This window comes from Dipodomys merriami, unplaced genomic scaffold (genome assembly GCF_024711535.1).
Source record: "Dipodomys merriami isolate MVZ:Mamm:240054 unplaced genomic scaffold, mDipMer1.0.p SCAF_133, whole genome shotgun sequence".
NCBI classification, from domain to species: Eukaryota; Metazoa; Chordata; class Mammalia; order Rodentia; family Heteromyidae; genus Dipodomys; species Dipodomys merriami.
Genome location: NW_027202638.1, coordinates 1,069,031 through 1,092,988, shown reverse-complemented (window position 1 = coordinate 1,092,988; position 23,958 = coordinate 1,069,031).

The window sequence follows — 23,958 nt, the reverse complement described above, 5'->3', positions numbered from 1 at the left end:
TTTGAAGATAGCATCTCTCAGACTTTTCTGCTCTTCCTGGCTTCAAACCTCATTTCTCTAGATTTCAGCCTCCTGCATAGCTAGGATTACAGAAGTGAGCCACTGGTGCCTGGCTCAAATCTTTGCTTTTAAATTAAAGAAGGAACTGCTATAGACTTTTAGAAAGCAAAACAGAAAATGAAACAAAAACTCCCAAAGTACCAGATCATTTGGTAATGTTTTTCCATCACAATCTATTTTTATTAGAATAGAGAGTAACTCTGATTTCTGAATGACTGATTATTGTCCCATTGTGTGCTTATACCATCGCTTAAAAATCATTTTCTTCCCACAAGACAGTATATTGGAAATGAACTTTACAACTTCAGGGGGTTGGGAGGAATGAGGTGAGGGAGTGGGGGAAGGAAGGGGTAATGGGAGAACAACAAGAGGGGGGTAACAATACTCAACAAGAAATGTATTCATTACCTTACTTATGTAACTGTAACCCCACTGTACATCATCTTTACAATAAAATACAATTTAAGAAATTATTTTCTTGATGGCTACTTGGGAGGCTTCTATTTTTTTTTTAATTTCACATATGCTGACACATTAAAGTGGTTATTTCTCTGGGAGGTATTCCTAAAAGTAGAGTTGTTGGATCAAATGGTATGTCATTTTGTATTTTGATGGCTCAAGCCCAATGTCTTCTAAAAAAAGGCAATGCTATTTACACTTCCCACCCATTCTCTTTCAGTTCATTCATTCAGCAAAATTTTATTAAGCATTTGCTATATTTTGTAGTTGAGCAAGTAGGATACAGTAGTGAGTAACATAAGCATTGTTCCAGCCCACTAGCCCTTTAAGGTTAGTCTAATAGGACACACACACACACACACACACACACACACACACACACATATGTGTATATATACATATACTCTATCATCTACCTACTATATGTGTTTGCATATTTTTATAAATATGCAGAATGAGGAAGAGGACGAGGAAAAGGAAAGTCAAGGAAGGACAGTTTGAGGAAGTGATATTTAAGCTGAGATCTGCAAGATCAATATGTTTTAGGTGGTGAGGAGTAGCAGATTCTAGAGAGAAAGCCAGGAGAAGGACAGAAAAGTGGCAAAGGCTCTGAAGTGGGAAGGAATGTGGCTATTTCAAGAATTTGAAAGAGGCCAGTGAAGCCGGAGTGCAGGGCATGCAGTGGAGTGAGCAGGTCTGAGACATGGACAAAAGGCCAGATCATGCAGGAGCTTGGGAAGAACACGGAGAAGGTTCAGAATTCACTCCAACACTCTCCAAAAACAATGGCAGCTATGGTAAACCTCTTTTCCCTGTCTCTTTCTTTATTCTATATGAGGATGCATCTCATATGGAATTCTCTGATCGTTGGTCCTTCTGGCGACTCAGAGTCATGGGTAAGTGTCCCTGGATGGTGGATTTTTGAATCTTAATATCTCTGAAGTCCTTTTTCCAGCTACCTACCAGGATCATCCCTTGAGTATCAAGCTGTTTTCCTATATGCAAATGTTGGAAGTGGACCTTATCTTCCTTTTTAAAATCCTCCCTCCCCAATTGGATATGGTAGCACATGCTTTTAATCTTTTACCCAGGGAGTAAAGGCAGTAGAATTCAAGTTCAAGAACAGCCCAAGCTACAGAGCAATTTCAAGGCCAGCCTGAGCTATAGAAAGACCCTGTCTCAGAAAAAAAAAAACCTTCCTCCTATGTTTCCCATCCTGGCTTCCAACAGCCTCATTTGTTTTCCATTCATCCAGAGTGGAAATACTGGTATCTCTTGGAAACCCCTTCATATTCATTAATTCATGCATGCATCCATCCATCTATCCATTCATGCTGAGGCTATAGCAAGAAGCAAACCCTTAGAACTTGTGTTCTGGCAGGGGTGACCAAGAACCAACACATCAATCTATATTACAATGCCAGTTAGAACTAGATAAATACTACATATAAACATGGAGCAGACAGAAAGTAGTGGGATGGGGACACAGCTTGTTTTAATTTGGCCTCTTTGAGGAGTTATATTTGAACAGAAGCCAGATGAGATGAGGGTTCACACTACATGGACATTTGGGGGAAGAGTACTGCAGGAGGAGAGAACAGCAGATATGAAGGTCTGAAGGCAGAAGGACACTAAAGAACTACAGAAATGTTAGAAGCTCAGATACATCTACTCCCACCTATGAGGTAAGGAGATGAAGCCAGAGAAGCAGTGCCTAATATTGTGCTGTTATGGATTGGAGAAATGGGTTGGGGTTTGGAATTTAATTCTAAATGTGATGAGAAACCATCAGAGGGTTTCCATTCCAAAGATCTCCCCACCCTAGGTTACTGTGTGAAGAATAGACAGTAAAGTGAAGGCCACACAGTAATCCATGCCCTCTTCACACTCACAGGGTCTTGTCCACCTCCACCTGCCCTTTCCATCCTCACAACCACTGCCTTCAATCCACCTCCACCATCGCATGCCTGAACTTTTACAATGGTCTCACAAATGATCTGCTGGCTCGAGCTTCCATCTGTACAAATCTGATGAATTTTGAGTAGGGAAGAGTGTCCAGGCTTTCATTTGCTCCCTACTGCGTAGGAATTGAGCACGATTCATTTAGTCTTATACTCAAGTCCCTTGTGTGCTTTCTAACCCCCTTTCTCAGTGTTGCCATATACAAGTACACCGGGAATCCTGTACATGTTTCTGGCCTTCCCACTGCCACAATTCTGCCCAAATCAATTACGTTTCCAGAAAGCCATTTCTTGTCATATCTCATCCCTGTAACATTTTGATTTCCTATGTCTTTCCTGATCACTGTAGGCAAAAGGGATTCTTCTTGCCTTTGGTCTCCTACACATTTTCAGTGTCACTAATCGTTCTCTACTTAAGTTACAACTCTTCATTGTACATATCTTATCTCCTCACTAAATTGTAAATTCCTAGAGGTCAGGGTCCAAGCTCTGTATATCTATGGTGTACTTGCCACCCATACTGCCTAGTCCAATGCTGAGTAAGTACATAACACATATATTTATTGAATTAATTAATTAATAATTAATTTTAAGTTTTAAAATCATGTAAGTGAATAATATAAGGCAGGGTATACTATATATATTATATATATGTATATATATATATATATATATATATATTACATGGCATATAGTCTAAGCAATGTAGGAACTCAGTGAAATTCTACTAGAAGGTAGATTGGTCCAGGAAGAACTAACAGCAGCTGATCTTTCTGAAACATATATAACATTTCAGGTTCTAGGCCAAACACTTTTTCACAAATTATCTCATTCTTTTCAGCTATCCTATGCTATTACTACTGAGATGATACTCAGATGTGGAAATTGAGATCGAAGTCTGTTCTATAAAATTTACAATGATAGGCTTTCGACCTATATGTAACTAGTTTCTTAGCCTACACAAATTACTTTTCAACCTTTAAGAACCTTCAGAACAAAGACTCTGCTGTGGAAATTCTGTCTCATTCCCAAATGTATTTGAAACTACTGAACATGAACTAGGCTACACAAGTATAGAACCAGGACTTGAAAGTGAGGTGGGTATTTCTGGGTCAGAAGGCAGCAGTCTGTGGACTATAAGGCATACCTGCCACTGATGGGAGCAGAGTGAGTTGACCCCAAGGAGTGGGTATGTTGGGGAATCTTTGGCAGGGTAAGTGGAGACCACAGAAGGCACTGAATGCCATGAGACTTGCTGAGTATTGATGTTCTAGAAGTGTGGAGTTTATAAGCAGGGTCAGGACAAGATTCTACTCAAAGAAAATTTATTTGGAAAGGATGTTTTACTAAGCAGATGAGAGGAGCTATAGGATTTTTTGAATTAGCTCTTCCTAGCTAAGAGCTAACAATCTTGTTGAAGAAATACCTGATAAAATACAAAGACAGAATAATAATGTTTACTCAAGAGGCTGAGATCTGAGGATTGAGGTTCAAAGCCAAGGAAAATCCATCTTCAATTAACTAACAGAAAACCAGAAGTGGGGCTGTGGCTCAAAGTTGTAGAGCACAGGCCTTGAGCAAAAAAGCTCAGGGATAGTACACAGGCTCTGAGTTCATGCCCCACAATCAGAAAAAGAAGGAAAGATCAAGAAAAATAAATAAATAAATAAGTAAAGAAAGAAAGAAAGAAAGAAAGAAAGAAAGAAAGAAAGAAAGAAAGAAAGAAAGAAAGAAAGAAAGAAAGGAAAAGAAAAAGAAAGGAAAGAAAGAAAGAAGGGAGGGAGGGAGGGAAGGAAGGAAGGAGGGAGGGAGGGAGGGAAGGCGGGAAGGAACAATAGAACAGAGTGAAGAACTAGAGTTTTAATGGAGGATTGCAGAAAAATTCCTAAAGTGTGTGACATTGGACCAGGCATTCAATAGGAGTGGAATGGAAAAGCAGAAGTGATTCTCATTCTAGGTCTGTAGGAAGGAAATGTTTAGAGAGAACTCCCCCACTAATCATATATGGGCTGAATCACTGAACAGTCTCTCATACATAGGTTTCTGGGGGAGAGATGCATTTGAGGCCAAAAATCCATCTGCACAGGCAGGAGTCCATGTGAAAAATATGTAGGGCTCTAAGCATTTAGCAAGTTTAATGAGAGAATAGAAGCCACTTAGGTGTCAGAAGAGCTAAAGTAATCTTCAGCTGAAGAACAACATTCAGCATTGCACATCCCACTTCCAGATTGTCTCCTGAGGGTTTGGTCAGTATAAGCCACCATATTCCACACCTAGTATAACTGGGGATAATTTTGACCACCAGAGAACATTTGATAATATCTAATGACATTCCTGGAGGTTATAGGAAGGGAGATATGTTAGTAGCTTCTAGTGGGTAGAATCCAAGGATTACACTAAACATTTGTGAATGTCTGAGACCCCCGCTTCACAATAATTATTAGGACCCAATGTTGAGCATTTTGAAATCCCTTCTTTAAGTTGAATCAACTTCAGCACAGTTATGAAAGGGAACAGCTACTAGAACTGTGTCATTTTGAGCAATTGAAACATTTGGAATGTTGTCCTGGAGAAAGATGTAGGGGCCTGAGAAATGTCTTTGAAAAAGTAGGAGAAAACCTCAACTATACACAGCAATTGCCCAACTTTCTCCATCATACGCTGTTGAGATAGGTCTAACTGAATCCACTCTTTGGAAAATAAAGAAATTCAGTTTTTTTTAAACAGCAAACACTTATATGGCATTTACTATATTTCAAACACAATTTTAAAAGCTGAACCTGTGCTAACATACTTGTCACAATAAACCTCCTTTGCCCATTTTTCCAATGAGAAGACTGAGGCACAGAGAAGTGAGTAACTTGACTATGTTCACAAAGCTCAGGGAGTAGCAGAACCAGAATTTGAACCTGAGGAAGCTGCACTCAAAACAAGTGAGTAGTACTGCTGTGCTGCACTGAAAAGAGACAGAACTGGGTTCAGGTCCCAGCTCTACCACTGACTAGCTGTATAAACATTGGCCTGTCCCTTAACCTGTGTGTGTGTGTGTGTGTGTGTGTGTGTGTGTGTGTGTGTGTGTGTGTGTGTGTGTGTGTGTGTGTGTGTGTGTGTGTGTGTGTGTGTGTGTCCATACTGGAGCTTGAACTCAGGCCCTGATGCTGTCCCTTAGCTTTTTCATTTCAGGCTGACACTCTATCATTTGAGCCACATCTTCACTCCTGGCTTTTTGTTAATTAACTTGTTAAATTTTTTATTTTATTTTATTGTAAAGGTGATGTACAGAGGGGTTACAGTTACATAAGTAAGGTAATGAGTACATTTCTTTTCTTTTTTTTTTTAGCTTCAAGGAAGAAAAAATTTAAAACATTAATCAAGATTCGTTGTATCTATATACCACTTTGTTGAACAACAACCCCTTTGTATAATTACTTAAAGATAAAAATAAAATTTTCATCTTGTATGCTGGCTCACAACTGTAAGCCTAGCTACCCAAGAGGTTAAGATCTGAGGATTATGGTTAGAAGACAGACAAGACAGGAAAACCCATGAGACTCTTATCTCCAATTAACTACCCCCCCCCAAAAAAAAGCTGCAAGTGGAGGTATGTCTTGTGGTAGACTGCTAGTCTTGAACAAAAATGCTCAGGGACAATGCGCAGGCCCTGAGTTCAAACCTCAGGACTGGCACAAAAAATAAAATAAAACAATTAAAAAGTAAATTTGAAAGGATGATTTAAGATGGCAAGTAAGAGCTGGTATGGTGGAACATGTCTGTAATCCTGTCCTTAGTGGCTGACACAGAAGGGTCATGAGTTTGAGGTCCGTCTGAGCTACTCCATAGTGAGTTTGAGACCATTCTGGACTATATCATGAGACCCTATCTTAAAACAATGGGTCATTCCCATTGAGTACATTTCTTTTCAAGCAGTGTTATCCCTTCCCTCATTTTCTCCCTCTTTCCCTCCCTTCCTACTTCCCTCTCCCCCACATTGTAAAGTTCCTTTCCAACATAGTGTCTAGTGAAAATTGCTTCCCCCCTCGTTCCACCTGTGGTTTCCCTTCACTTCCCCAAATCAGATAGACTTATATACAAGACAAAGGGTACCAAAATCAGAAGCAGTGACCACAAGGAATAAACCAGAGGACAAAAAAAGAAAGACAAAAGAAAGAAAACAGTACACTAAAAAAAAGAAGAAGAAAAAAGGAAAAGCAACCCCCCCCACACACTTTTTGTTTCCATATCATGGAGAGCATTTCAATTAACATCATTTTATGTGGTCATATGTACATAGCTATTGAGCTATTGTGAATCTCTGCCAGGACTATCCCAGGCAGAAAAACCAATGTTAATTAACTTGAGATGAGAATCTCATACTCTTTCCTTCCAGGGCCAGCTTTGAACCTTGATCTTCAGATATCAGCTTCCTGAGTAGCTAGGATTACAGGTGTAAGCCACCAGTGACTGGCCACTTAACCTCTCTTGAGACACAATTCCTCCATTCTGCATAATGGGGACTGTGAGGTAAGATGATAAACATTTACTAAGTTCTGCCATTTGACAAATGTAGGTCTCACAACTCAAGGAGAGACATTTATCATTTGCATTTGATACACAGGAAGTATCTGTGGCTTAGAGAAGTTGAATGACTTGCCCGGGATCACAGAGGTAGGAAATGGAAAGTCAAGATACAAACCCACATCAGTCTGATGACAGAACCAGTTTAAACCACAAAGCCATTACCTTTACAAGTTCATGGTGAGAATAGCGTGACAAAGCATATATAAATCACTTGGAACGTGGCAAGTAATTAATGATGACTGCTTATGATTGGATTAGTAATCATAGTTATTACCTTCACAATCATCTTGATCAGGTGTGCACAGAAAGACACAATATTGCAGCCAAAGGAACAAGACCAGCAGAAAATGAGTGATGCTGCAGTTTGTGTGTGGATCATAACCCTTCAGCCAGCTGTTCCATAATCCAGAGCCTCAGCCTCCTGGGAAAGCGCTGTCATTTTTGATTCATCTGTCCTGCTGTCTTGCACAGCCTACTATTCATAGACCAGGAGTGGGAGGAGCAGGGATAGTGTGAGGCTAATTTAATGTCAAGCTTCCACAGCCCATACATTTCATAGATTCCACTTAGCCATAATTTTCTTTTAAAAAAATGAATGTAGTACTTTGTGTTAAACCAGAAAAGTCTCCGCATACTCACATTCTGCATTGCCCATTGAACCAGAACTTACCTGATGGTAAATTCCATATAGGAAGGATTTCAGCTTAAAACAATTGCCTGATTCTATCGTGGGGGGAGGGGGACACTGTGTGAATGTTTTTTGCAGAAAGGAGGAGCATCTGCCTAGCAATTACAAAGGCTGCAGTACATAGAATCCAGTGATGGATTCTTAAGCATGAAATCGTAGCCAAAGGAATATTAGAAAGGAAAAGACCAGAAATGTGCTGGGATTGTTCATGATGAAGGAAGGTGTTGAAGGCATTGGAGCCCTAGGCAGGGGGCCACTAACTGCTTTGGTGGTGGAGGTGATCAGAGAAACTTTCATAGGGAGTAACTGAGCTGCATATTTTCTTTATTTTGGGGGGGAGGAGGGCAGCATGCAAAATTTGAACTCAAAGCACTGAGCCACACTTCCTGTTTTTCTGTGGATTATTTTTGAGATCTGTTATCTCTTCTCTCTGAGGTATGTGCCTGTACTGGAAATCTGCTTATTTTCATCTTCCTTCTATTGCTGGAAATCTGCTTATTTTCATCTTCCTGCTATTGCTGGGATCACAGATACATGCCACCACATCCAGTTTCTCTCCATTGAGAGACTTTTCTTCCCTAGTCTGGTCTGAAATTGTGATCCTCGTCATTTCAGCCTACTAAATCGTTGGGATTACACAGGCCCCACAATCCTCATCTTCTTTGTCTTCTTTTTCTTCCTCTTCTTCCTCCTCCTTCTCCTCCTCCTCCTCCTCCTCCTCCTCCTCCTCCTCCTCCTCCTCCTCCTCCTCCTCCTCCTCCTCCTCCTCCTCCTCCTCCTCCTCTTTTTCTTCTCCACTTTTAGAACAATTATATAAAAAGTTTAACTTCAGAAGTTCATTTATAAATATATTGAAGTATAGTCCATACAAATTTAGGTTGAACACATAGGCACAGTATATTTACAAAAAATGATTTGCTTCAACCAGAATATTTAATTGATTTGAAATGAGAAAATAAACCCTGTTTTAGATGTCAAAGCAAAACTTTGAAGACTTGTTGTTTAAAAAACTTACAACAGATACTTTATTCTGATTTCCTTGGGATTCTACAGTACTCAAGTGGTGGCTGAATCTTCTCTATCATAGGAAAAAAATCTAAATGTCTAGGGCTAGTTTTACAATGATAGTACAATAAACTCCTTCCCTGTTTTTGTTTTGTTTTTTTGGTCATGGGGCCTGAACTCTGGGCCTGAGCGCTGTCCCTCAGCTCTTCATCTCAAGGCTACCACTTTACCACTTGAGCCACAGTGCCACTTCTGGCTTTTTCTGCTTATGTGGTGCTGAAGAATCGAACCCAGGGCCTCATGCATACAAAGCCACCTGAGCCATCTTCCCGGTCCCTCCTTCCCTGTTAATAAGCCATCTTCTCTGTAATTTGGTCAAACTAGGGGCAGTACACATGCTTAAGAAGATATGAGCTATATTTTGAAGCATGAATAAGAGTTTGCTAGATGGAGGAAAAGAAAAGATATATAAATAAGACACAATAATAGTACTACAAAATTTCTGTGCCCGGTAGGGAGAAGATGACACTCTTGTAATGCTTGTGGTTGGTTATGGCTGGTGTCAGGAAAAGGGGAGCTTGGAATAAGGAGAAAGTATAGTTTCGTCTACTCAGACAGGGCCTGTAGCCCCACAAAGGTGCTGGACAGCGCAGGGTGCTGGGAAGGTTTCTGTCAGTATAGTGTGAGGAGAAACAACCTGGGTGTTGGAATGCGTCAGCCCTAACTTCAAAGTTGAGTTCCATTACTTTTTAGCTACATGACTGAGCACAAGTTACTGTACCCAAGTCTTCAGCACCCATGTCTGTGAGATGGGGGCACAACACTCTCCTCAGAGGGTCCTGTTGGGATGGAAGAAAGAAAATGATAAACTCTATCATGGTCCCACCCTACATCAGGCTCTTGGAAAGTGAATTCTCCCTTCATTGGCTAGGGGAGGAGGTTGTTTCCAACTAAGCAGAGTTTCAATTAGATTTTTATCATAAATTTATACAGAATGAGAGAGAGGGAGAGAGTTCAAATATTCTCAGCACAAATAAATGGCACATGTTTAAGGAAATTAGGACTAGTTACCCTGACTTGAGCATTATATATTGTTACATGTATTGAATTATCACTGTGTACCCCCAGAAATGCATACAATTATTTTGGACCAATTAAAAAACATTTAAAAGCAAATCTATTTTGGAACCATAACTCCAGTGGATTATTATCAAGGAGACACTAGAGGTAGAGCAAGACTTACCTCTGAGGGTAGGTTGCTTTGCTGGGCCATCTGTGAATGTTGAAATTACCAGCTTTTCAGGGGTTTACAATCTCATTACAGGACAAGATTCTGGGGCTACAGCCCAGGTTTTTAATATCTGACCCTTTCTAAGGAGAATGTAAGGAGCTGACCTTGCTACTTCAGTTTCATTAGTGTGAAGAGGCCAATCTGAAGAAATACTCTTCAAGCAAGGTCAAGTTCATTTTGCCATGGAACCGCTCACTTGTTCTTCGTTCCCATTCCCTGTCTTTATTCATTCACTTATCTAGGGAACATTTGCTGAATGCCAGTCAATAAGTGGTTAGGGTAGATGTTAATAAAATTTCCCACCTTCCAATCTGAGTGGTTTATAGAATCAGCACTGGAAGAAACAGTGAGGCCTTCTCTCTGTTTTTGCACTTAGCTGAGGCTCCCAGTGGTCAGTTAGCTGCAGTTAACTTTGCAGAAGATAATGGGACAATATACATGGCTCAGGGAAGAGCCCCATTGAACCATGTCACTCTTGATCAAGATCTAGTTCCAAAAGTTTGAGAACACTGTTTTGAATCTGGGATTGGAGATTTTGAGCTCACATGGAGTTTTCTTTTTCTTTTATTTAATTTAAATTTTGTTTCATTTTGTTTCATGTCATGGGGCTTGAACTCAGGGCCTGGGTGCTGTATGAGCTTTTTTTTACTCAAGGCTAGCACTCTACCACTTTGACCCCCAGCTCCACTTCCTGTATTCTGATGGTTAGTTGGAGGTAAGAATCTCATCGAATGGACTCTCCTTCCTGGGCTAGCTTTGAACCTCAATGCTCAGATCTTAGCCTCCCGATTAGCTAGGTCACCAGCGCTTGTCTTAAACATTAAAAAAAATTTTTTTAATGCCAGTAATGAAGTTGAACTCAGGAACTCGTACTCTTGCCCAGCTTTTTCACCCAAAGCTAGTACTTTACCACTTGAGCCACACTTCCACTTCTAGCCTTTTGCTGGTTAATTGAAGGATGTTCTAGATTTGTCTGCCCTGACTGGCTTTGAACCAGAATTCTTAGATCTCAACCTCCTGAGTAGCTGTGCCCAGGATTTTGTTTTCTTTCATTTTTTGTTACCTGAGAATTCAGGAAAAGATAGGAAAAAGAAGTAAAAAGAAAAAATAGTAAAGAATCGTTCCTGAGAAGAAAGCAGTTCTGGTTTCTTACTACTATGTTTGCTAGGTTCTTTGGCACTGTGGTGAATGAAATTCTCACTATGACCTCATTTTATATACATGGACTAGGTTTTAGGAAATATACCCAGAGAATAAAGAACAGTCCATTAACTATCTCAAGTCCAAGTAATTTAGAGAACTAACCAAGAAAATTGTATCCATAAGGTTTATTAACACCACCACCACCATCACCAAAACAAAGAGTAAAATGTGTGTTGTTAAAATTTCTACTTCTGGGCTGGGAAGGTGGCTCGGTGGTAGAGTGCTTGCCTTGCATGCATGAGGCACTGGGTTCGATTCCTCAGCACCACATAAGCAGAAAAAGCCGGAAGTGGCACTGTGGCTCCAGTGATAGAGTGCTAGCTTTGAGCTGAAGAGCTGAGGAACAGTGCCCAGGCCCAGAGTTCAGGCCCCATTACCAGAAAAAAAAAATTCTACTTCTCTAGGGCTGGGAAAGTGGCTTAGTGGTAGAGTGCTCACCTCACATTCACAAAGCCCTGGATTTGATTCCTCAGTACCACATAAACAGAAAAAGCCTGAAGTGGTGCTGTGGCTCAAGTGGTAGAGCACTAGCCTTGAGCAAAAGAAGCTCAGGGTTGGTGCCTAGGCTCTGAGGTTAAGCTCCAGGCAGGACTGGAAAATATTTTTTTTTCCACCTCTCATTAAGATACCCTAAACCCTCACTTTTCCTTCTAGAATCTAGGCTAATTGTCTCTCCTGTCCACCACTCTAAGAGCATACTGATCTTCCTGTCCCCTCCTTACTGTGTCTTAGAAGGAGGAGAGGACCATGACCTCTATCTGCTCAAGTCCTTCCCCAATGCTCAGTCTCCCTTAGGGGAATGTCACTCTGACACATGACATGAATGTCACTCTCCTGGACTCTGCCTGGTAATAGGTCCCTTCATTTCTTTCAGTCCTTATTATTCAGAAAGACAGAACTGAGAAACAGTGTTGAGACTTTCTAGGAGAGTAATTTTCTTTTCTATACCATTTTCATTCAAAAGCCAGCCCAGTTATTTTTTCTTCACCATTCCATGACACCTCTTCCACCATGGGAAGATTAACCAATCCCTTGTCTGCACCCTCAGGGCCATCTCTGTATTTGAATGCCTCTACTGTGCACTCTATGTTGTACAGGACATTATTGGTTGTAGTGTCTGGCACATGATAGGTAACTCTATATGGTATTTATTTGAGTTAAATTGAATGATGCAATGGAAGGGAAGAGAACAGGTTTTCTAAAACAGTCCACAGACAAGGAGATAGTCAATATTCCTGGACTCTGAGGGGCTGCCTTGTCCAAGGGATTGGGGGTTTGGCCTTGAAAACCATTCAGACTTTGCTCTCATATTGCTTACAAGTGTGGTTTTGCAGCCCAGGTTGATGCTTGGGTTTGAGTCCTAGGTCTATCTCTTTCCTTTTGGATGAACATTGACAAACTGTTTCATTATGTCCTGGGATTTAATCTGTAAACCAATGTAGTGATGGTCCCTTAATCACAAAGTCCTCTCTTATGGACTAGTGATATGATCTATGTTGAGCTCTTAAAGTAGTTCCTGGCATAAGTGAGCCTAAGATAAATGTCACCTATTACTGAAGAGCTCAGAGTCAAGGGAACTGGAAATGACACGAAACTCAAGAGAGTCCTTATGGAGAAAAGCCATTTTCTTAATAAAATCTGCATGCTCGCATGTATGCATATGTGTGTGCATCTGCACACACATCTTCAGAAGGGCTCTTTGATGACATGTTCAAGAACAAGACTTTGAAGCCAGAGATAAAACTGGAAGAAAATGGAAGCAGCAGTTTTGTGGGATAGTCAAGGCAGAACCCATAGCCAAATTTTTGATATTAGCAATCTTCTGGCGCAGGTCCTTTTTTTCTACTCAGAAATAGTGAGTAAGCAAGAAATAGCTCTTCTGGTGTTGACAGTTCTGGGCTGTGGAGTGCCAAAGACTTATGGACTAGACTGATAGACTGTAAACTCTGGAGGCCAGAGAAGACACTCATAATGGTAGATACTCAGAGTGGAAGCTTCTTACTCTGCACTTGATTACCAGTGGCCTGATACTCAGTAGCTAGGGTAATCGTAGGTTTTCCCCAATAGCTAGCAGTAGCAGCAATCAGCACTAACTAGTATCAAGCTCTAGATCATCATGCATTGAGGCCCTGAGTGCCTTAAGGCTTGGCAAGTCTCTGGAACTATTCCAATTGGAGCCCATAGTCTCTTTTTGGCTTTTCACAGGTTTTTGTGTGCTCTCTCTCTCTCTCTCTCTCTCTCTCTCTCTCTCTCTCTCTCTCTCTCTCTCTCTCTCTCTCTCTCTCTCTCTCTTTCTGTATTGTGGCTTGAACTCAGGGTCTTGTGCTCTTGCTTGGCTTTTTTGCTCAATGCTGGTGCTTTAGCCCTTGAATCACATCTCCACTTCTGGCATTTTGCTGGTTAATTGGAGACAAGAGTTTCATGGATTTTTCTTCCTGGGCTGGCTTCAAACCTTGATCCTTTTATCTCAGCCTCCTGAGTCACTAGGATTAAGGTTAGGAGCCAACAGTGCCTAGCAACCTTCTTGCCTTCTTTATGCTGGTCTCATCCTTCCTCATCTCTACTGCCTTGGCTCTCTGCCCCTGGTCATTCTGTGGAACTCTTCAGCTGCCTTTTTACTGCCATTGCAACTTATTTTTCTGCTGCTGAAGCTGCTTCCATCTTCACTTCATGTTGCCAGCTCAACCCACTCTACTCAGGGGAGAAGTCATAAGTAGGCAAGGAAAGACCCTTCAGGAGAAACTGCCCATTAGACCATTAGATCTACTGAAACACTATGAGACAGCCCAAGAGAGTTTTCTCTGGCCTGAGTATATTGCCAGAAAAGAGGTATGGCATGCAAGTGGCATGCAAATACAGCACTGTAATTTGCACCAGAGCATAGCTTCCAGATCTACCACCCACACTGGCTTGCATAAGGATACTCACAGACATTATATTACCCTAATCACAAGCTACCTGAAGAGCTACCAGGGCAAGTGCTCTTCCACTGGCCTGAATGAAAATAATCAGAAGGATCATCTAGAGTTCACTGCAGCTTATCTTGTCCAGAGGGAAGTCTTTGAAAGCCTGTGCAGTTTATCTGGAGTAGTACAGACTGAGCAAGGTATCCCAAAATAGAAATGTGGTCTGTAGGTGAGGCTGTGAGGTGTCTGTGATGTGTTCAGAGTAGCTGGGTTACCACAGAATAGGGACTGATTACCAAAAGAGGGGCTGCTTGTGAAAGTAATGGTACTCCCAGTAATGCTACATCTGAGCAATAGATAATTACAGCCCAGTGGAGAGGTTCTGCCAGAAAAGCACTATGATAAATCAGATAAATGAACCATGGAAGCTGCTAGCAACCTTCTATATGTTGTAATTGCTCAGCGTGGATTTGAACAGTACAGTAGTCAAGTTCTAGCTTCTTGGAGTTGCCCATCCAGGGTGCTTGCACTCAATATTCCTGGGACTCATCAAGAAACAAGAAAGAAGGCCAAAGGATACAGCATTGGAAACCCTTAGAAGCCTCCATGAAGCATTCCCTAGGCATTAGATCAAGCACTTGGCTGTCCTAGCTCAGCCACAAGTCTTTCTAGACATTGCTCAATTTGTCCTTTTTTATCTGACTAGATCTGCACCTTCTACCTGCCAGCTGCTGGGCTGGGTTTTACTGGAACCATTTTCTGTCCAATTTTCCAAAAGATAATTAATTCAGTAAAATTGTTAGCAGTATGCTACAGATGAGAGAAGTATGGCTGAGAGAAGTTATTTAACTGTTATGTTGTTAGTATGATGGGATCAAAGAGCTAGTTCTTCAACAGTTGAGTCAGTAGATGAACCAAGTCTCCTGAACAAGAGAGTCTAAGATCTTAACTATGTTAAAGAAACAGAAATTATCCAATCCAACCAATCTTGTGCCTAGGAAAAGTAACTTGCAACTTGGAGCTAGCAGTGTACTCTTCTTTAGTTTGAAGCTCTCCTTTGTGACCCTGGAAAAGTGAAGAAACCTTTCTCTGTCCCACCCATTTATGTTGATCTTTTTTTATTGTGAAAATACTGTACAGAGGGGTTACAATTACATGAGCAAGGTAATGAGTACATTTCTTATCAAGCCTTGTTGTGATCTTTTTTTTTTTTTTGAGACAGTATGTTACTAAGTAGACCAAGTGATCCTCCTGCCTTAGCCACCCAAGTGATGGAATTACAGGCATGCACCATCAAGCCTGACTCTTAGTTTTCTTTTATGTAAGGAAAGGTAAACTTCTCTGTCTTCCCTACAGGGTTGTTTTAAGGGATAACTAATTATGAAAGTCCAATATAAAGAGTGGACCAGGGGCTGGGAAGGTGGCTCAGTGGTAGAACACTTGCCTTACATGCCTGAAGCCCTGGGCTCGATTCCTCAGCACCACATAAACAAAAAGAAAAAAGCCGGAAGTGGCGCTGTGGCTCAAGTGGTAGAGCGCTAGCCTTGAGCTGAAGAGCTGAGGGACAGTGCCCAGGCCCAGAGTTCAGGCCCCACGACCAGACCCCCTCCCCCCCCAAAAAAAGAATGGACCAGGACAAAAAACTTGTCTTCCTAAACAGACTACAAGGCTATTCTAGTTCTCTTTAATGGACAACTTAATTTTTGGTACCTCTCACCAAATGTGATTAACAAGGAGGAGTTTAATATAGAACTATTCCCTTTCCTGACTCACTGAGAAAATGAGATAATCTTGAATATTTTACTAAAATAAAGAAGTTAAAAGTTGACTTTGATATTTGGCTGCTCTATGCTAAGCATTTTCATATGCATTTAATAGGAACACAATGTGGCTCCAGATGGCTTAGTGATCTGTCTCCAGTCACACAGCAAGGGAACCTCCTAGTAAGGACCCACCTGGCTTTGTATGCAGTTGCTTTCCATGCAGCAAGGGCTTAAGCCAGATCCAGTCAAGACAGAGATCCTGCCTTCCTAGGACCTCACTGTTTCAACAGTATTTGTGCTCCTAATAGTTCCATACCCAAAACAGGAGAGTCTCTGTTGTAATTTCTGCATGTCAAAGTGCAAAAGTTTAACATCATCCAGCCCCAATTAAACAAAGTAGCCAACTTCAAATCATAGATGAGTGAAGAGAAATCGAATATAATTGGTATCGCTTGCTAGGAGTAAATTTTATAGCTGTGGAGTATGGGATCAATTATTTTAATGTTTTAAATTATAGGCTGCATTAAATGTGAAACTCATTTATAACGTGAAACAATAGCAGGAAGATGAAAGGTAAAGAACACAGTGAGAAAATATTTGTACCAAAGGTTGATGAAGTATTTAAGGATATGATAAATAAAGAAGTAATTCAAATTTTAAAAGGGAAAAATTTCGAGATTTCAGTAGATCAATGATTAAGGACATGTGGAAAACCTTTACATACAATGAAATACAAATACTTAACACATCCTGGAAAACATTTTCCTGTGAGGTTATCAATGATTTCAGCTTAAAACTATGTCTATTATCATAATATCATATAACAGCCATAGTTCTTACTATTTGATAGGGTTTAACATACATGAATGATCTCTTCCATAGCTACCTTAGAAGCTAGTATTGTTTCCTTTTTTTTCTGTCAGTTGTGGAGTTTGAACTCAGGACCTGGGCACTGTCCCTAAGCCTTTTTGATCTACCACTTTAAGCCACAGCTCTACTTCTGTTTTTTGAGTGGTTAACTAGATATAAGAGTCTAACAAGGACTTTTCTGTTTGGGCTGGCTTTGAACCACCATCCTCAGATCTCAGCCTCCTGAGTATCTAAGATTACAGGCATGAGCCACAGATGACTGACTTATTTCCATTTTGTAAGCAAGGAAACGGAGGCTGGTCCAGGTTTAATAATTTGCTAACCTTACACAATCAGTTAAGAGATAGCTTGAGATTTCAGTCTAAGAGAGGCTGGATCTTATATTCATATCCACTTAGGACAGTGACAAAAATAAAAATAATTAAAAGCTGAATATTCATTGCTAGGAGAGTTCTTGACCATGCCAGTGTTTATGCCTTTATAAACCAATAAAACTTCTGAAAAGCAATAATGAAAAAGTCATAAAATATATCTTAGAAAGCTCACTAATTTGGTTTAAGATAGGAAAAAGAATTCAATAAAAGCATAAATCTATCTTCAGGCAGCTATGCACTGAAATTTCACTTCACTCAACAATTTCTGACATCAATGTTAATAACAAATCACACATGTAGTTTGCAGCTTCCTAGGAGACACATATAAAAGAGAGAAAGAAGCATGTGAGAGCAGTTAAGTAACTTACTTAATCTGATTTTTATCTAACTATTACTATTTCAAGCCAAGAAGGGTGGTGTATGCTATAATTCCATCACTGAGGGTTGTGAATTTGAGTTCTATCTGGGCTATGTAGTGAGACTCTGTCTCAAAAATAAACACTTATCTTCTTTTTCATATACAAAATCTTAGATATCCAACACATATTTTATGTTTAAATTACTTCTCCATCTAGACTAGATTCAACTCAATTGCTCACCAACTACCCATAGCCAGTGGTTACCATATTGGATAGCTCAGATCTGGAGTCACAAGAGACAAGAAATGGACTATAATATGCAAAGGTATAGAAAATGTTTTAGAAAATTGTGGTATACCAGACTCTCTATAAAGTGTACAAAGTCATTACCAATAGTAATAATAAATATGAAATCTGAAAGAAATATGAAAATATAGAAATATGAAAGATATTTATGATATGTTAAGTAAAAAGAAACCCCAAAAATAAAATGTTGGGTAAGTAGATATTTAAAATGTGTCTGTGCCAACCATGACTGAAAGATAATGTACAAACACTAAAAGAGATGTGTTAGTATGAAGCAATCAAAGAATTAGTTCTTCAACAGATTTTTTTTATTTAAATAAATATTCAATATTTATTTTTATGAAGAGATTTTTTGACCCCAAAAGACAAAAGAAATATCTTCCACATAACATAAATACTTAGATATTTATTTTTATTTAGTTATCACTTACAGTATATATACTGTAATTTAACACAGCTACATATTACTTACTCTACGGGCTTACTTATATTTTGATATTTTGTTGGTTAATAACATACTTCAAGATTACTATTTTTTAATGTTTATGCTTATGTTGTGTTTATATTTCTATGTTAATATTCTCAAAAGCCAGATCATATGTGCCTGGTTCCTGGTTTACAGAAACTGAGATAAATGTTTGTTGTAAACTACAAGATTGGGATAACGCTGTCACCTGACAACTAAATCAAGTACTTAAAAATCCTTCACAACCCTTAGAAAAACACATTATGGAGACAATGTAACATTAGGACCACCATCCTCCACTTTTTGTAACATATTTAATATGTACTTTTATATAGTATTATGTTACTTTTCCTTAACCTCTGAGCTCTACTGAGATCTACAGATTCCAAGATTGCCAACTGTTTTGTAGATTTCTAGATATATAGAAACCAATGGATAAAAGTTCTGGCTGCAGAGATTTTTATTTTAGTTTGCATTAACATATCTAATTGAGAAGCAGCGATTAGATGTCTAGAGTCACCCATGGCTGTGGTCCTGAACTTGGAATGCCAGCATCTCCAGAGGAGAGAGCATGTGTTTGGGAGCAGAGAAAACAATTCTGACTCTGCCTTCCAATAGAGAGCTACTCTTTGGTTTCCGTATCTATACAAACATAGCTGTTGATACCTGTTCAACCAAACTTAGACATAGTATGATTACTCTTCTCTAAAGAAAAGATTCCTAGAGATCATTAAAAAGAACCCCTTACTTTACAGATGAGGAACACAGACCCAGAGGGACAAAGAGAGACTTTGAGCCCAATGTCTTGATCAAATCAGGGTTCTTTGACCATAAAGACCTGGAGCTCAGGCTCTGCAGTGAGAGTAAGTGGTACTATGACAGTCCAGGCAGTTGTTTTTGTTTTTTTTTTTTTCCCAGTCGTGGGTCTTGAACTCTGGGCCTGGCGCTGTACCTCAGCTCTTCAGCTCAAGGCAAGTGCTCTACCACTTGAGCCACTGCACCACTTCCGGTTTTCTGGTGGTTAATTGGAGATAAGAGTCCCACAGACTTTTCTGTCTGGGCTGGCTTTGAACTGGGATCTTCAGATCTCAGCCTCCTGTGTAGCTAGGGTTACAGGTGTGAGCCACCGGTGCCAGCTTTCCAGGCAGTTTTTACATGATTTTGTCTCACTTTTCACATCTCTGATGGAGAGATAATGCTTGTGTCTAATTCTAGAGTGGTTGTGGTGTTTAAAAAGTCAAACTAAATTGTATGTCTGGCACATTTCAATCTGCCAGTACTCATTAGCCATTAGTAGTAGCCATCCCTGCAATGTCCTTTGAATGTTTTCAGTGTTCCTAAATCAATTCCTAATGACTAGCTTTGTTGTGCATGGCATGGATACTTTATTCATCAATTGATGGAGTCTTAGAGCTTAGGCATTCATTTTGGTTCTTAAGAGAAACAGAAAACAGGAAGGTGGGGAAGAGGACATGTCACCACCACTAGAGGGAGTGTTAGTGAAATTTTGCCTGAGACCCAGGGACAGGCAGATTCTGGCCCACTGGAGAAGGCCTGGTGGTGGGAAGAGGAGGAGAAGGAGAACATTTAGGAGAAAGCTGGGCAGCACTCAGGAAGGCAGGGGGATATCATTGCCCTGTCTGAGCACTGGCAAAAAGACACCCAAGAAGGCAGTGTGGTACATTAGTGATTACTATTATTCATTCAGCACTTCCTGTGTCAGGCCCTGTACCTCATCACTGTTGATTTGTCTCTGGAAATGGGAATAACAATACCTCCTTTACATGAGGTTTTGTGAGCACTTCAGGAGCTACTATGTATAAAGTGTAGATCAGGCTGTGGTCCCTATGATTATTATTAAACATCTCGTGTTCCAGATGAGGAAGGTAAGATAACATGCTCAACATTAGGTGACAAGCTGGCACCAATGGTTCATGATTGTAATTGCTAGGAAGCCGAGATCTAAGCATCTTGGTTTGAAGCCAGCCTGAGCTCAGGAAAGTCCACAAGACTCTTATCTCCAATTAAGCACCAAAAAACTGGAAATGGTGGTGTAGCTCAAGTGGAAGAGCACTAGCCTTGAGTGAAAAAGCCAAGACATTGCCAGGCCCTCCCTGAGTTCAAGCCCAGCAAAAAACCAAACAAACAAATAACCACAACAACCAACAGGGAGCTACTACTAAGTGACAAACACCCCTGTTGACCAATGAGGCATGCATAGTGTTTCCTCCTTCTGTCTCGTGACCCCACCGCCAGCCTACCTTTCAACCTCCCAATGTTGCTATCTGAATGGATGCAGATTGTACTGGAGCCCAAGCTCAGTGGTGGGACCAGCAACTTGGCCTCTAGCAACTCAGTTTGCTAATAGAGAAATAGCAGTAATACTCCTTGGAGCTTTGGGGAAATTCAAGTAGCATGCCTAGTTCACCTCTATGCACATAGAACTCAATGGATATTAATCTGTCATGAAAAAGTAAGCTATGGATCTCTCATGGCTAAAACCCCTGACATTTCCATACATAACTTTTTCCCTCTAGAACAGTCTGTGACAAAAGAAATAGAACAGAAACCTAGGTTTTGACAGCCTTCTCTCCTTCTCTTTGTAATATGCCCTTTGCTTAATTTAACACCAGATAAGCAATGCAGCTTCTAAATTCATTGATGGTGTCTGTTGGCGATGAAATGTCAGAGCACTGGGATCCAACTGTCCCATTGCCGTTCCTCGGCTTTCCCTGGGTGAATGGTAACATTTTCAAATGGATAAAAATCTCCTGGCAACACTGTTCTCCTCCCCCAGAGCAGATTTATAGCAGAGAGGTTGGCATTTCCACAGGCTCTGCCTTTGTCAGTGTCAGATTCGTATATGTTCCTTGGTCTTGGTGCATATATAGGCACAATTTAAATATCTGGTTAACAAAGGCTATTTTTCTAACTTGGAGATAGTCCAAAAGATCTCTGCAATTCATCTATTTTTAAGTGTCTGTGTGATTTTAAAGTGTGATAATATCAAATGGTACAGGGGAGGACGAATACTCAGCTTCTAGAACCATGTATCTATCAGGCACTTTATAGATATTATGTTACTTAACTGCAGAATAGGTATGCATTAGGCTCAGAAGGGTGGGTGATTTTCTCAAGGTGACACACCCACACACATGTATACATCACACCAGCTAAAAGTGGCATTTTAATTCCAGTGTGTGTGTGTGTGTGTGTGTGTGTGTGTGTGTGTGTGTGTGTGTGTGTGTGTGTGTGTGTGTGTACCAGCACTTGGGGCTTGAATTCAGGGCCTAGGCACTGTTCCATAGCTCTTTCTCTCAGGGCTAGTATTCTACCATTTGAACCACATCTCCACTCTGGCTTTTTGATAGCTAATTAAAGATAAGAATCTCACAGACTTTACTTCCTAGACTAGCTTTGAACCTTCATCTTCAGATCTTAGCCTCCTGAGTAGCTAGGATTCCAGGCATGAGCCACTTGCACTGAACTCTAGTTTCACATTCACTGTTTCTGCTAATTCATTACATCCATCTCTCCAGAATAGCATACATTATTATTTTTGAAAATAATTATTTAGCTGGGTACCAATGGCTCATGCCTGTAATCCTAGTTATTCAGGAGGCTGAGATCTGAGGGTCAAGGTTTGAAGCCAGCCCAGGCAGGAAAGTTTATAAAACTCTTATCACCAATAAACTACTTAGAAAAAGTGCGAAGTGACACTGTGGCTCAAGTGGTAGAGCACTAGTCTTGAGCAAAATAGGGACATACCCAGGCCCAGGGTATGAGGCCCAGGACTGCTTAAAAAAAAGTACTTACTGCACATCTATGATGTAACAGAACTGTGCTAGGCTTCCATGATGTAGCAGAGAAAAAATAACTTTTTCTTTTACATAGCTTATATCATCATGCACAAACAACAGATCAGTTCTGAGAGTTGGCAGAAAGCTGACCTTTACTGGGCAAGATGGAGTTGGAGGAAGGGGGCAAAATGCAAAGATGGTTTGAGAGCATAGTTTCTTTTCCTCCCTAAACCACACCAGTGTGAGCCATCTCCAGGGAAGGTATTTGGGAAAGGCTTGGAAATAACAATGGTACAGTAAGTTGTGAAAATTCCTACTTGGATTCTATCCTAAGTTGGTCTTTTCTAAGGTTCAAGGATTTGACAGCCTTCTAGAGAAGGTACATATAAAGTGAGCTACTGAGCAGCAAAGCTTTTTCAAAGGAGTTGATGGTAGAAAGAGGTGGAATTTCCAGGATGCCTGCAGCAGGTACTTCATAAATGATAGCAGCTGAACTATGCCCACTAATGCTGCAGTGGAGTCCATGGGGAAATTAAAACATCTTCCTGTTGTTACTAGTTCCAGAAGTAATGTGGACAGTTTCTACTGATAGAGCCATTTCTCTGCTTCAGCCATATTCCTTGTGTTCATTGCCTAATTTAATTCCAAAGAATCAAGTTGAGGCTCAGCGAATCCAGTAAATGAGGAAACCAGAATTTGAAACGAAATCTGTCCAACTCTAAAGCTCTTGGTCTCCCTTCACTTCACCCTACATCAAGCTGCCTCTGTGGCACCTAAGTAAGGATGCTAAGGAATAATGCTGGATTTTATTCTTCATTTTCTCTGTGTCTTCTGTGTCCTCACAACTCAAAGGGTGGTCAGAGGACCAACAACACTGCCACCACCTGGGCACTGGTTAGAAATGTAGACTATTGAATACCACTCAAGATCTGAATCAGAATCAACCTGACGTGTGTGTGTGTGTGTGTGTGTGTGTGTGTGTGTGTGTGTGTGTGTGTGTGTGTGTGTGTGTGTGTGTGTACATGTGTACCAGTACTAGGACTTGAACTCCAGGCCTGAGTGCTACCTCTGAGCTATTTTACCCAAGGCTGGCATTCTACCACTTGAGCTACAGCTCCACTTCTAGTATTTTGCCAGTTAAATGGAGATGAAAGTCTCATAAACTTTCCTGCTTGTGGTGGCTTGAAATCACGATTCTGGGATCTCAATCTCCTGAGTACCTAGGATAATATGCATGAGCCACTGACAGTCGGCAATCTCTGCTTTGGAACAAGAACCCTTAGGCATGGAACTTTCAGGAGCACTGTCTGTCTCACTGGCTGAGAGACATGGTATAGGTACCTCTCTCACATCCTGAACATAAGCATCTCAAGAACTTCACTGGTGGCTGTTAGAACTAGTCACAAAGACTTGTTAACTAAAACTGGAATATAAGAACCTCTGAGGACCTTAAGAAATTAGCTGATGGGTATAGCAGGTGGTTTTCTGTTTCAAGGATGTTTTCATAGGCTTGTAAAGAATTTAATACATTTTTTTCCCAGAGGGACACTGACAACTAGGAGACAGCAGTGAGCTGGATCAGTCAGGGGCCTCATTTTTCCTGCTATCAGCGTGTGGATGTAGCCCATTAACCTGTGTACAATGTGTGGGAAACTGGATTTTTCATCTCAGATTTTTCCATCAATTCTCTTTGCAGCCTCGGACACATTGTTAAAACCTCCTTGTTAGTCTACCATGGTGGATCACACTTACAATCTCAGCTACTCAGAAGGTGAAAATTGAAAGGCCTATGGTACAAACAGGGACAGTCCAGAAAAAAAAGTTATTAGGACCTCATCTTGCTTAAGCAGCCAAATACGGTGCCGTGTG